Source organism: Leopardus geoffroyi, chromosome B2 (assembly GCF_018350155.1).
Source record: "Leopardus geoffroyi isolate Oge1 chromosome B2, O.geoffroyi_Oge1_pat1.0, whole genome shotgun sequence".
Lineage (NCBI taxonomy): Eukaryota > Metazoa > Chordata > Mammalia > Carnivora > Felidae > Leopardus > Leopardus geoffroyi.
The window spans coordinates 149,447,938-149,461,473 of NC_059332.1; positions in this window are offsets into that span (position 1 = coordinate 149,447,938).

Consider the following 13,536-nt stretch of genomic DNA (forward strand, 5'->3'; position numbering starts at 1 on the left):
GAAGTCTCCGGAGCCTGCCGGCCTCACGCGTGACAGCCTCCTGTTCACAGGCCCCCCAGGTGGGAAATCCGCACGGGAAAAGTGGGACAGGCGCTGGACCCCCCTGGTGTCTCCATGGATGCTCCCGGAAAGGGAGATGCCAGGGCTATCTTATTCAGGAAGTGGATTCTCGTACGAACAGATCTTAGTTCAAAATCGGTTTCATCTCCCGCTTTCTCCGTCTCTCTGGCTCCTCTGCTCTAACCCGTGTCCCGTGCCAGTGCCCAAGTGACCCGTGGAAGGCAGGTGATGGCCCCTCGGCCTTCACGCCCGCCTGGGACGCCCTTACAAACGGGCCAGGTCCTTCCAGCCTGCTCCAGTCGGGTTCCACAGGACACAGGCAAGCAGGACGCAGGACCGGCACCCGGGGGAAGGTGGCGGGGCCGAGGTGGGCAGGGGGACACTGGACTACAAATAGCCACCCCAAAGTCTTCCGGCCTACAGAGGCCGCCTACCTGGAGGGGGAGGTCCAGGCCCTCATTTCTGCATCCGCCCATGATGCTCTGGGAGCAGCCTCTGGCAGGTTCTAGAGAGAAGCTCGACCGGCTTCAGGTGGCTCATCCAAGGTTACAGGTGAGAGGGGACAGCCTAGTGACCGAGGACAGAGGACAGGGAGCACCGCAGCGCTGCCCCCTGTGAGGTCAGTGGGGGAGCTAAGACGAGGTCGGCAACTGCCCCGACTCGGGCGGGGGCCTTGGGCTGGGGCCGGGGAGATGCGCGTGGCCTGAAAGCTTGATCAACCCTTCTGTGGCAAGTGCTGGGGACAAAAAGCACGGACGGACGTATACCAGCAGCCTGCACGTTCTTGAGGCTGAGGCTGGAGGCCAGGAAGTTACTTCAGGGACAGCTTAGCAACCGCTTGTTACAATGTTGGGGGCCGTCCGTCTTTGAATCCGACTGTCCTTAAACATGAGCGGTCCAGTCCATTTTCCTGTTTTCTTCTCGGTAAATTGGGGATCGTAATAGAACTGACATCCCGGGAATGTTGCAAGGATTAAACGGGACAAGTGGGGATCTCAGAACGACGCCGGCGTCGTGTCACGTGGTCCAGCAGCGAATGATGCTTTCGACAAACCCGTCGTTGGATAAACCCCCGCCTGTGTGCCAGCGTGGTCACTCACTTCTGTGATCGTGTGCGGATTGTTTTGTTCTGTTTGCTTAAGAAGAAATTTTTTTTAATGTTTATTTATTTTTGAGAGAGAGCACGAGCGGAGGAGGGGCAGAGAGAGAGGGAGAGAATTGGAAGCAGGCTCCATCCAGGCTCCGAGCTCTCAGCACAGAGCCCCGCACGGGGCTCGAACCCACAAACTAGGAGATCGTGACCCGAGCCGAAGTGGGACGCTCAACCGACTGAGCCACCCAGGTGCCACTTTGCAGTTTTTTTGCTGGTTGGGAGGCAGGCAAATGACTCCAGAACCCGTGTCGGTGGGCCTGGGTGGGAGGTGGAGAGGACCGGTTCTCAGGAGTCATCCCCGGCGGGAACAGCCTCCGAGCTGCCCAGCTGCCTTTCCCATTCATACAGCTAAGGAGGCGGAAGTGAGGTACGGGGTCGACTCTTGCTTTTTGCATCGGGGTCACTTGTTAATCGCTCTTGCGACGGGGTTGGGCGCAAACAAAAACTGCAGGTGGTACAATCTCAGCACCTTCCCTCGGTCTTTGCTCCCCCTCCCCCGCCCCTGCACTTGGCCCGGACCCCGCACCTGACATGTCTGCGAGCTCTCTGCCCTCCATTCTCATAGATGCGTTAGTAGAAAAGACAGATACTCCAATAGGAGGGCGCATGTGTTTGGAAAGGTGTCTGTATACTTTTTACAACAACGAGTAGCTGGACGTGATCGATGGATCACTCGTGACCTCAGCTTTCCAGTCTTGTGAGGCCACAAGATGGCGTCACGTAGCCACAAAATAGTCTCCGACCTGGGGAAAGGGCAAATCTGTCCCTTGTCTGCGCTGTTCAACTGCCGCCGGCTCGTTGGAAGCCCAGGGAGTTCGCTTCCCACACGGGCCAGTGTCCCTGAGAGGCCTCAACTGACAGAGGGGGACAGTGGAGTTATCCCTGCAGACAGGTGGATGGCGTAGGAGATTTTATCCTTCCTTCCTCCCTCCATTCCCTTCTTCCCTCTTTCCTTCCTCCCTCCCTCCCTCGTTCCTTCCTTCCTCTCTCCCTCCCTTCTCCTCTCCCTTCCTCCCCCCTTCCTTCCTTCCTTCCTTCCTCCCTCCTTCCTTCCTTCCTCTCTCCCTCCTTTCTCCTCTCCCTTCCTCCCCCCTTCCTTCCTTCCTTCTTCCCTTCCTCCTTCCTTCCTTCCTTCCTTCGTCCTTCCTTCCTTCCTTCCTTCCTTCCTTCCTTCCTCCTTTCTCCTTCTTTCCTCCTTCCTTCCTCTTTCCTCCCTCCCTCTTTCCTTCCATCCTTTCTTTCTCTTTCTCCCTCTCCTTTCTCACCCCTCCCCTCCTCTCCTTCCTTTCCTCCCACGTTTCTCTCTTTCCCTCTCTCTCTCTCATATTCAGAAGCCTCCACCTCCTCTATTACTCTTCTCTGTTGCCGGAGGAAGAGCAGAACCCCCCTGGGGAACAACTCTGTGTCACAGGCTTTGTGGAAGGACGTCTCCATCCTGGCTGTGCTGCTTTGACAGATGACAGTTCTTTTCCCTGACTAGTTGGTGTCCTCTGAGTTCTGGTTAGGGATGCCTGCTGGATGACGGATGCTTGGGATGTGGGGAAGAAAGGCAGAAGGAAATGGCAGGTAAAATTACATTCCCTAATAACCCACAGCCCATTGGCAAATACCTGAGGCAGGCAGAGAGTAACGTTTCTCCAGGAACTCCCTACAGTCTTAACGTTAATGCTTGGCCAACCTTAGCTTGACAATAGCTAGGCCTCCACAGCCTGTGAGTCTTCCTTAGCCTATGAAAGTCTCACTGGAAACTTCCCCTGGACTTTACCTCCCCCAGCCCCGCGGCACAGCCCCATAGCGTAGCATAGTCTCTCCTCGTGATCCTGGGCCGGCTCTTCCTGCCCACGGGTCCTGTCCCCATGCTCTAATAAAATCACCTTTCTGCACCGAAGACGTCTCAAGAATCCTTCCTGGCCACCAGCTCTGGCCCCCGCCACGGCCAACCCCCATCCCGTGCACTGCTCTCACGGACCTGGGCTGAGACCAGCCTCCCAGCTAGCGCGGTGGCCGTGGAAGTCACCACGGCAGAACTTGTCGATTTGGCGAATGGTCCACGATGAAAACTGGGAACTGCCATTCAGGGCATTGCTTAGGGGTTAGCCGGTAGCTTCTGGAAGAGCCGGGTTCCAACCCCGAAGCCGTGCTGCGTGAGTGATCTGGCATGCTGGTTCCCCTTCTGTGTCCGCTGTCCTTATGTGGAAGGGGGGACATAAGACCTGCAGAGGGCCTAGAGCACCTGAAGCGCGTCGCATCCGATCGTTACCGCAAGGCCGTCATGCTAGGAGTAGCTCCCCTTTGTCCTGCAGGATGGCTCCTTTCGGAATAGTTTTGGCCTCCCCCAAATGTCGCAAACGTAAGTAGAGTTTGCTTCTGCCTTTCCCCTAATTGCCTAACGCGAACCTCCTACATCACGGGACCGCAGCGATCCGGACCAGGAAGTGAACGCTGATGCAGTGCCGCCCGCTAATCTGCAGGTGGCGCTCTACCTCTGCAGCTGTCCCGCCCGCGCGCCGCTGGCAGGTGCGGGCCTGGCCTCCACCTTCTGTTCAGCCCCGGGGTCTCCAGCCCGGGGCGGCTTTTCAGTCCCGATGTTTCACACCCTTAACGCTTTTGCAGATTAGTGGCCCGGGATTTTGTACCTGCCCCTTGTCTGGGGGATGATCTGGGATTTCCCCATGATTCGGCTGAGGTCGGGCCCTTTGGCAAGAGTGGCGCCCGCGGGCTCCTTGGCGCGTCCCGCCCGCAAGCGGGGTGTGCAGAAATCTCGTTACAGATACGGCTGACTTGGATCCCTTGGGTCGGGGGCCGTCCGCCAGAGTCCTTCACCGGAGCCTTGCTGTTTTCCCCTCTGTGACCGATGGCACCTGTGAGGAGATTTACTGACGGTGTGACTATCATGTCGCCTTGAGTTTACCATCAATGATGATTGTGGCCCACGCCCATTGCGACCGGCGCTGCCTACCGGAAACTTCCATCAGCCACTCAATACTTCTGACAGGGGCGCCTGGGCGGCTCCGTCGGTTAGGCGTCCCACTTCGGCTCAGGTCACGATCTCGCGGTCCGTGAGTTCGAACCCCGCGTCGGGCCCTGGGCTGACAGCTCGGAGCCTGGAGCCCGCTTCCGATTCTGTGTCTCCCTCTCTCTCTGCCCCTGCCCCTCCCCCGCTCGTGCTCTCTCTGTGTCTCTCAAAAATAAACATTAAAAACTGTTTTAAAATCTATCTTGGGGCATTCTAAGGAAGAGCGGCCCCTCCTCCCCCGTGTACGCATGCGTCCGTGTGTGTGTTCACTCATTCATTCCGTTCGTTATTCAGTTATAGGACTGGGGACTTCTGGGTCTTTATTTTACTCTATGAGTTAGGAATTGCCATCGTTACGGGTTTTGTTGCTCAGATTTTCCCAGACTGGGAGCGCCGCAAGCCGGCTCTCGTGTTCCTTCAATATGCCCTCATCGTTTTTTGAGGGCTTCCTTCATTTCTGGCACCAGAAGATGTGCCGGACTCATCGTGCGTTTCCCCACCCCACCTGGAGTCCACCGTTTACCAGGGAGCCCCGGTTTCTTTTCCTGGAAATTCATATTTATGAACGGATGTCTGGCCGAGTTCTGGGTGTGCACGTTACCCCTGGGGGACCTAGCCTCTAGGCCACCTGAGCGGGGGGGAATCAGAGACACGTGTACGTGTGTGTGTATGTACACAGATTACGTTTATATGCATAATATATAATACACGATAAATACATATATGTTATATAGATGTATGCACTCACATCATGAGCTCTTTCTTATGCCTCCCACCTTGCCTTATTTGTGTCATCTGTTCTGCAAATGAGAAACCACAGCATAGCTAGGTCTTTGCTAGATTCAACGCCGCATCGTTTCAGAATTTCTTGCCCGCACCGTGGTGGAAAACACATTTCCCAATGAGAGTACAGGATTTGTGTGCAGCTTCACAATGTGCAGTCGGTACACGGTGCTCCAAACGGATACAGGTTAGTTATTTTCTCCCCCCCCCCCCACCGTCCATGCGGTTATGTGGTTCACCCATATGCACGGAGGGCCATTTAGTGCTACCCCAAATGGGGTCCCCCACGGCCCGGCTGATCCGAAGTATTTATTTTGGGGAGAGTTGTTCTAAGAGGACTGTACCCAAGCACACTCAGCCTCTTTTCCTCCTTTCCGTCCCCCTCCTGCCGTCCGCCCCCCCCCCCCCCGCAGGTAGGTTACCGCATTAATTCCTGGTTTATGCTTCTTGTACTTTTCACAGAAAAGATCAGATACGTGTATCTCTCCCACGGCCTTCTTTCTTACATGAGGATGACGTGTTGGCTTTTTTCACTTAACGATATATCCTGAAATCAGACACTATCAGTTCTTAGAGAGTTTTCTCTCCCCCCACCCTCCAGCTCTCTTTTCAAAAAAATTTTTTTAGGGGCGCCTGGGTGTCTCAGTCGGTTGAGCGTCGGACTTCGGCTCAGGGCATGATCTCGCGGTTCGTGAGTTCGAGCCCCGCATCGCGCCCTGTGCTGACGGCTCGGAGCCTGGAACCTGCTTCGGATTCTGTGTCCCCTTCTCTCTCCGCCCCACCCCTACTTGTGCTCTGTCTCTGTCTTTCAAAAATGATTAAACATAGGGGCGCCTGGGTGGCGCAGTCGGTCAAGCGTCTGACTTCAGCCAGGTCACGATCTCGCGGTCCGGGAGTTCGAGCCCCGCGTCGGGCTCTGGGCTGATGGCTCAGAGCCTGGAGCCTGTTTCCGATTCTGTGTCTCCCTCTCTCTCTGCCCCTCCCCTGTTCATGCTCTGTCTCTCTCTGAGTCTCCCTCTCTCTCTGCCCCTCCCCCGTTCATGCTCTGTCTCTCTCTGTCCCAAAAATAAATAAACGTTGAAAAAAAAAATGATTAAACATAAAAAAATTTTTTTTAATTCACAACAATTTTTTTCCATGGTTATTTTTGAGAGAAAGAGAGACAGAGAGTGAGTGGGGGAGGGACAGAGAGAGAGGGAGACACAGAATCCAAAGCAAGGTTCCAGGCTCCGAGCCGTCAGCACAGAGCCTGGCCTGGGGCTCGAACTCACAAATCTGTGAGAGCCTGACCTGAGCCAAAGTCGGACGTTTAACCAAGTGAGCCATCCAGGTGCCCCTCTCTCTTTTTTGTTACAACAGCCAAAGACTATGTTATGTTGCAAAGTTTTCTCCATGACTACGACGCTTTCTATAATTTTTCAAGACAAAACACTGCCGTGATGATTTTTAAAGATCTTTTTTAATGTTTCTTCATTTTTAAGAAAGAGAGAGACAGAGTGCAAGTGGAGGAGGGGCAGAGACAGGGGGAGACCCAGAATCCGAAGCAGGCTCCAGGCCCTGAGCTGCCAGCACAGAGCCCGACACGGGGCTCGAACCCACGAACCGCGAGATCATGACCTGAGCCGCAGTCGGATGCTCAGCCGACTGAGCCACCCAGGCGCCCCAATGCTGTGATGATTAACCTAATGCACGTATATACATAACTTGCAGTTGATGGACTTATAAGTTCTGTACTGCTGTGCAACAAATGTCTCCAGATGTGGTAGCTTAAAACAGCGACCGCTGGCCATCGCACGGCATCTGTGGTCAAGAGTCTGTGAGCAGCGTGGCCCGGCCATCGGCGAGGGTCTCCCCTGCGAGGCTGCAGACAGGCCGGAGGGCAGGGCCGCGGTCTCACTTGAAGGCTGGGCTGAGGGAGGACCACCCTCCAGCTCACATGCGTTGCTGTCGGCAGGAGGTGATTCCTCACCGGGTGTCGGGCTCCGAGCCTCAGGCCCTCGCTGTCTCGAGGCCAGAGGTCCCCTCCGCTCCGTGGTTGTCTGTCCACAGAGCCGGTGTGGTGGACACAGTCTGTTTTGCTGTGATCCTGTAATGGACTGTCCGTAGCTGTCTGATCACCCTGAGTCCCGTGTCTCTGGAACAATCTCCTGGATTCCTTTCTTCTCCGGCCCGAGTGCTTCCTTTAAGAGCATTTCCCACATGGGGCAATTGTTTGAGGCTTTATGTGAGTGAGAAAACGTAGATTATACTCTCACATCTGAATGACAATTTGGATAAAAATTTAACACTCAGAACTTTCCTTTTAACACGTTACAAGGATTATATTCCATTATCCTCACCTAGCATTTATCAATCTTTTTAGCCCTTGGTAGGTAGAGTGAAGAAATAATTCATCATTTAACCAGGACACGTTTGAGTGAGCGGGAGGCTACTAATAATTAAGCCTGGACGGGAGGTGCAAACCGGAAAGGTTGTAGGTAAACTAAGACACGTGGTTTATTTATTCATAGGTTTGTTTAGTCATCCTATTTATAGATGGTCTATTCCTTTTCTCTGGAAGGTTTAAGAACTTTCCTTTTGCATCTGATATTCTTGGGCTTTGCTATACTCCCCCCGTGTGTGGTTTTTCTGTCATCCCTGCTTGGCCTTCTTTGCGTTCTTTATGCTTGAACTCCTCCCTCCTTCTCTCCTCCCTCCCCCCATCTACGTTCCAGTGAGTCCTGCCCTAATCCCTCGGGCTTTTATGGTAGCCAGAGGCGGAGACACACTTATCCTGCCAAAAGGAGCCATTCGGTCCATTTGAGATTTATCACTGCAGATTTTAAGGAGGCGTTCCGTCTTGTGTCTGCGGTACGCTTTAAGTTTTGAACACTTGCAGAAGCTAAGGCATGGAGAAGAGTCTCTGGGCCCGGGCCTCTGGTCTTCCCTAAGAAGGCATTGCATTCTAGCAACTGTAAAAGGTATTTCCAGATGCCCGTGGCCTCTGCTAATTTCTCGTCGGGAAGGGCGGACACGGGGAGGAACAAGTCGTGCTCCCGTGCGAGGTCGGTTGAGTCCTTAATTGTGGACGCAACGTGCTCTGGCCAGTGTAAGCAGAAGAGGGTTGACTACGGGCTGTGAGGTCAGTCACAGGGTGTTGTGGAACGGGAGGAGCGCGGAGACGGGGCGTGTGTCCCGGGCCAGCCTGTGACCCGCGCCCCGGACGGGGAGGACGAGAGAGCCAGCCCCAGGGTCCCTGCCAGCTCCCTGCCTGGCGGCTGCTGCCAGACCACATGTGGTTTTCAGGCAGGAGCTGCGTGGGCCAGGGAGGCAGATGCTCTAGGGGAGCCCGCCTGGGGACGCTCGCCTCCAGAGGGAAGCAGGGCGTGGGAGCGCCCGGTTGGCACCTGCCTGGCACCGGGGAGGCGCCTCGGGAGGCAGAGCCGATAAACAGGAAGTTTGGGAACTTCCGAAGATACGCGAAGGCGGTTTGAATCCTTCTGGGCCTCGGTTTACGACAAACATTCACTCCCCACGATCCCCCAGGGAGCCTGCCGTCCAACCACAGAGATTTCGGAACTGCCTGTCGGCCGGGTGACCCAGATAGACCCAAGATGTCACGCCTACCCTGAGACATCAACACGGAAAAACAGTTCCCTGGAGGGCTTGTCTAAGTCTCCTTTCCAGACGAAAAGGAAGACCTTTAAGTCTTAAATGAAATTTGCAGGGGCACCTGGGTGGCTCAGTCGGGTGAGCATCCGATTTCGGCTCAGGTCAGGACCTTGTGGCCATGAGTTCGAGTCCCGCGTCGGCTCCTGCTGTCAGCCCGTCGGTGCAGAGTCTGCTTCCGATCCTGGTCCCCCCTCTCTCTGCCCCTCCCCTGCTTGTGCTGTCCCCAAAATAAATATTAAAAGGAAATAATGAAATTGGCAGAGTTCTCCCTTACGCGTCCAGCATTTTTCAGACTGCTTTAAAAACATCGTAAGCCTTCTATTTACTGGGACGTCACCTCATTGAACCAGAGGGCTTTCGGATCAGTCTAGAAAAAGCACTTGCTGAGATGCCTTCCTCGCCCCTCAGGTCTGACACACCCCAGGCGTTTTTAAAGCCTTACTCTGTGCAGCAACTTCTGCAAACTACGACAGGAAATCATCAAGTTATGATTCTTTTAAAAAATTTTTTACAATATTTATTTCTGAGAGAGAGAGAGAGATTGAGAGAGAGAGAATGAGCAGGGGAGGGGCAGAGAAAGAGGGAGACAAACAATCAAGAGAAGGCTCCAGTCTCCGAGCTGCCAGCACAGAGCCCGACGCGGGGCTCGAACCCACAAAACACAAGATCATGACCTGAAGTCGGACGCCCGACCGCCTGAGCCACCCAGGCGCCCCAAGTTATATATAATTCTTAATTAGCAAGGCTTTTAGGAGGAAGTGGAGTGTGGTTGAACCGAAGTGCAGAAGAACTTGAAAGACTGGGTCCGCTGACCACTCTATTCCTCTGTTGATAGTCTCCATTTTCTCTGTTCTGTGCAAAGTGCCTCAGCCACTGGGGAGGAAGGGGCCACGCGTGCCCAGGGCGTGCTCCCGGATCGTCTGCCTGAGTGCTCTGCCCGGGGCTCTGACACGTTTCTCTCGGCCAAAAGCAGACACTGCGGTGAAGCTCCCTACCGCCCACGTCAGCCTTGCAGTGGCCTCGGGCCGACCCTTCCCCGGGCTGACGCCCAAGTGTGGCCAAAAGCGCTGTCACTGTGACGACTGATGAGTTCTGGCCCAAACAAGTCAACTCTACCCTTTCCTACTTCGTTTCTAGTGCTGTCACCAACCTACACAGTCAATTGTCTACTCTCGGCCCGATGTGAAAGTTCTACCTCGTGCCCGCCCTTTCTGACTTCTGTCCGTAAATGCCCGTGGCACCCACGGTTTCCACGGACCAGGCTACGAACCTCCGCGCCGAGGCTCACGTCGTGTAAATCCGAACAATTCTCTCTGAACAGCCTCCTGACTTCGTGAGAGTCCGTTTAACCTTGCTCTGGGAGATTCTAGGGAGATGGACAGAATCAAACCTTTTTTAAAAAAATTTTTTTTAACATGCATTTCTTTTTGAGAGACGGAGAGAGAGCAGGAGCGGGGGAGGGGCAGGGAGAGAGGGAAACACAGCATCCCGAGCAGGCTCCAGGCTCCGAGCGGTCAGCACAGAGTCCCATGCAGGGCTCGAACCCATGAACACGTGAGCTGAAGTCGGGCGCTCAACCGGCTGAGCCACCCAGGCGCCCCTGGACTTAAGACCTTTTAAGGACTACAGTTGTGTACTTAAAAATACAAACAAAAAAACCCAAGACCACTGTCATAGTGACACCACTTTCGGCCGCACTTGGCTGTCAGCCTGGGGAAGGGTCAGCCCGGGGAAGGGTGCGTCTCTGCCTCTGGCGGAGAGAAACGGATCAGAGCCCGGGGCAGAGCACTTCAGGCAAGCGACTCCGCGAGCACGCCCTGGGCACGCGTGCCCCCTTCCTCCCCACGTGGCTACTGCGCTCATAGAGATGGCATTGCTCAGATGGGCCTGTCACCTCGAAGTGCGCTCGCAGGCTGACCCCCGATTTCCTGCACTGAGAAAACCGGCCCAAAGTTACCACGTCCTCAGAACTATCAGCTCCAAGAATTGCAAAAGCCTTCACCTTTTTTTATAATTTTTTTTTCAATGTTTTTATTTATTTTGGGGACAGAGAGAGACAGAGCATGAACAGGGGAGGGGCAGAGAGAGAGGGAGACACAGAATCGGAAACAGGCTCCAGGCTCTGAACCATCAGCCCAGAGCCTGACGCGGGGCTCGAACTCACGGACCGCGAGATCGTGACCTGGCTGAAGTCGGACGCTTAACCGACTGCGCCACCCAGGCGCCCCAAAGCCTTCATCTTTAAAACAAACCTGAGCAATCGCAGTGACCTCGGGGCGCCTGGGTGGCTCAGTGGGTTAAGCGTCTGACTTCGGCTCAGGTCACGATCTCGTGGTCCGTGGGTTCGAGCCCCGCGTGGGGTTCTGTGCTGACAGTTCAGAGCCTGGAGCCTGCTTCGGCTTCTGTGTCTCCCCCTCTCTGCCCCTCCCTCACTCATGCTCTGTCTCTCTCTGTCTCAGAAATAAATAAACATAAAATTTTTTTTTTTTAAATAAAATAAAATCGAGTGAAAAAGGAAAGAGTGGAGCACGTATCCTGCCGTTTCAGTAGGGCTGTGTTTGTAAGTGAGCGTCCTGCTGATAAACAGAAATAGAAAACCACCATTTAACCAGCACCACGCACCTGTTGGTTTCGGTGGGAATGTCCAGGCGGGGCTGCGATATGGTCCCATCTGCCGCAGATGGACCTTCCAGAGCCCCTGAAAGCAGTTCCGCCAGGGTTCGTTAGGAATATGGCGGATGTTGGCTAACGGGCCAAGGAACATCACTTGCTGTGCCCGTAGGTACAGCAGCTGTGTCCTTTCGTAGTCAAGCTGCCAGGGGCTCATCCTCCTCGTGCCACCCTCCCGCGGTTCCTGTCACCTCCACCCAAACCAGCAAAACCCTGGGAGTGCTGTGGGCCCGCCCGGCCCGGCTCAGCCGGGGCTTTCTGGGGGTTTTCCTGCCCGGAGCGGCCCCTTTCTGCACGGACCCCTGCCGCTGCTCTCCCCCAAGGGCTCCGGCGCCAGGTAACTCGGGCTTTGCTTTAGATGATGTGGCCATTATCTCTGAGGCCATCCAAGTGACTTCCAAGTGATGCAATGTCGACATGCCAGGGCCCACGCTCACTTTCTCACCAGCGTGTAAACGCGCCATCCAGACGGACCCCGCAACGCCCCTGGGAAGCCAAGGTCCAAGTGGGAGAGGACGGAGACGAACGAGCCCAGCCTGGGTCCCGCCGGGCGGGCGTGTGGCCGAGGGCACGGTGCCAGCCGCCTGCGGAGGAAGGATTAGGAAACAAAAGGCCGTTGAGGGTCCGGTTTCCTCAAGCTGGCAGTGGCCGTTCTCGCCCTGAGCCGCCGCGCCAGGACCCCCGCTGTCCGTGGCTCGCAGTCAGGAAGCGCTCGACAATGGTCACCTCCGCCCCACGGGGTGGTCACAGCAAGAAGGGAGATGCCCGAAGCCACCACAGCACGTGAGCACGGACAGCTGGTGCCAGCCTCACCTTGGAGGTTGGTCACAGCACACGTGCATCTGTGTGTTCTGCTACCGGAAAACGACAAGTACCCGGGAGCCCTTGTGTGTTACCTTTAGAGATGGCCACGTGCAGGCATTAGACATTCTGAGCATGTATTTCTGGGCTTTTTCGGGTAACCGAGTTTTGCTTCAACCCCGTCCCGTCTCTGCGTTTTCTCGTGGGGCCACTACCACTTGGAGGGCTGACTCGTGTCGTGGTGACTGTACAAACGTCACCAGCAGTGTCTCCACCACACACGGCCCCGGGCACGGACCCGACGCCCTTTCGTGAGAATGCCCCGCAAACGTCCCTGGGAGGCAGAGCCGTGCCAGTCCCCCGGAAGAAAGCAGCATGGGCAGGAGCCCAGGCCTCGGAGTCCTTGCCGCCTGGAAGGCTGCCACTGCCCGAGAGCAGAGTGACGGCTAACCGGTCGGTCTTCTCCTGACAAGGATCACCGATGACCCCGCCCGTACCCTCCCTCCGACCCCCAAGCACTCGGCCCTGCGCAGAGAAGGCAGACGGCTGGGAGCTTCAGACCCTCTGAGGGAGCCAGGGACAGGATCAGTGTCCCCTCCTGGCCCCTCGCTCCTTTCCCCAGGATGGTGAACCTCCCTGCAACCCTAGGGCACCCAGTACGCCCCTCCCCATGCAACTTCTGCATCATCTGCATGGACTTTCATCCCATGTGTTCCTCTGTGTCCGTCTGCAGGTTTCTTTTTAATGTATTTGTCTATTTTTGAGAGAGAGAGAGAATCCCAAGCAGGCTCCGTGCTGTCAGCACAGAGCCCGACGTGAGTCTTGAACCTACGAGCCATTGAGATCACGACCTGAGCCGCCCAGACGCCCCTGCAGGTTTCTGTCTCACGTCAGGAACACCTGCTGGAGAAGGGACCGTGCTGGCCCCTGCCTGCCTTCTCAGGCCCACTGAGGCAGCCTGCGGAACTGTGTCATCAGGCCTCTCCTGCTCTCAGGTCTGCAGTGTCTGCACCACGATCCCCGAGGCTCCCGGGACAGCCGTCCCTTCGGAGGCGGGAAAGGCCCTTGCTCCCCACGAGCACGTGAGACGGGCGGACGAGAATTCTTGCAAGGGACAAAAGAACGAGGAAGATCCCAGGGGCGCCTGGGGGCGCAGTGGGTTGGGCGTCCGACTCTTGATCTCGGCTCCGGTCACGATGTCACAGTTTGTGGGTTCGGGCCCCACATCGGGCTCTGCGATGATGTTGCAGCCCCTGCTTGGGATTCTGTCACGCCTTCTCGGTGACCCTCCCCCGCGTGTGTGCGTGCTCTCTCTAAATAAATAAAATTGAAACAAAACCTTTTTTAAAAGAGGAAGATCCCAAACCAGAACGCCAGTGGTGGCTGGCACCGGAGGGCGGCC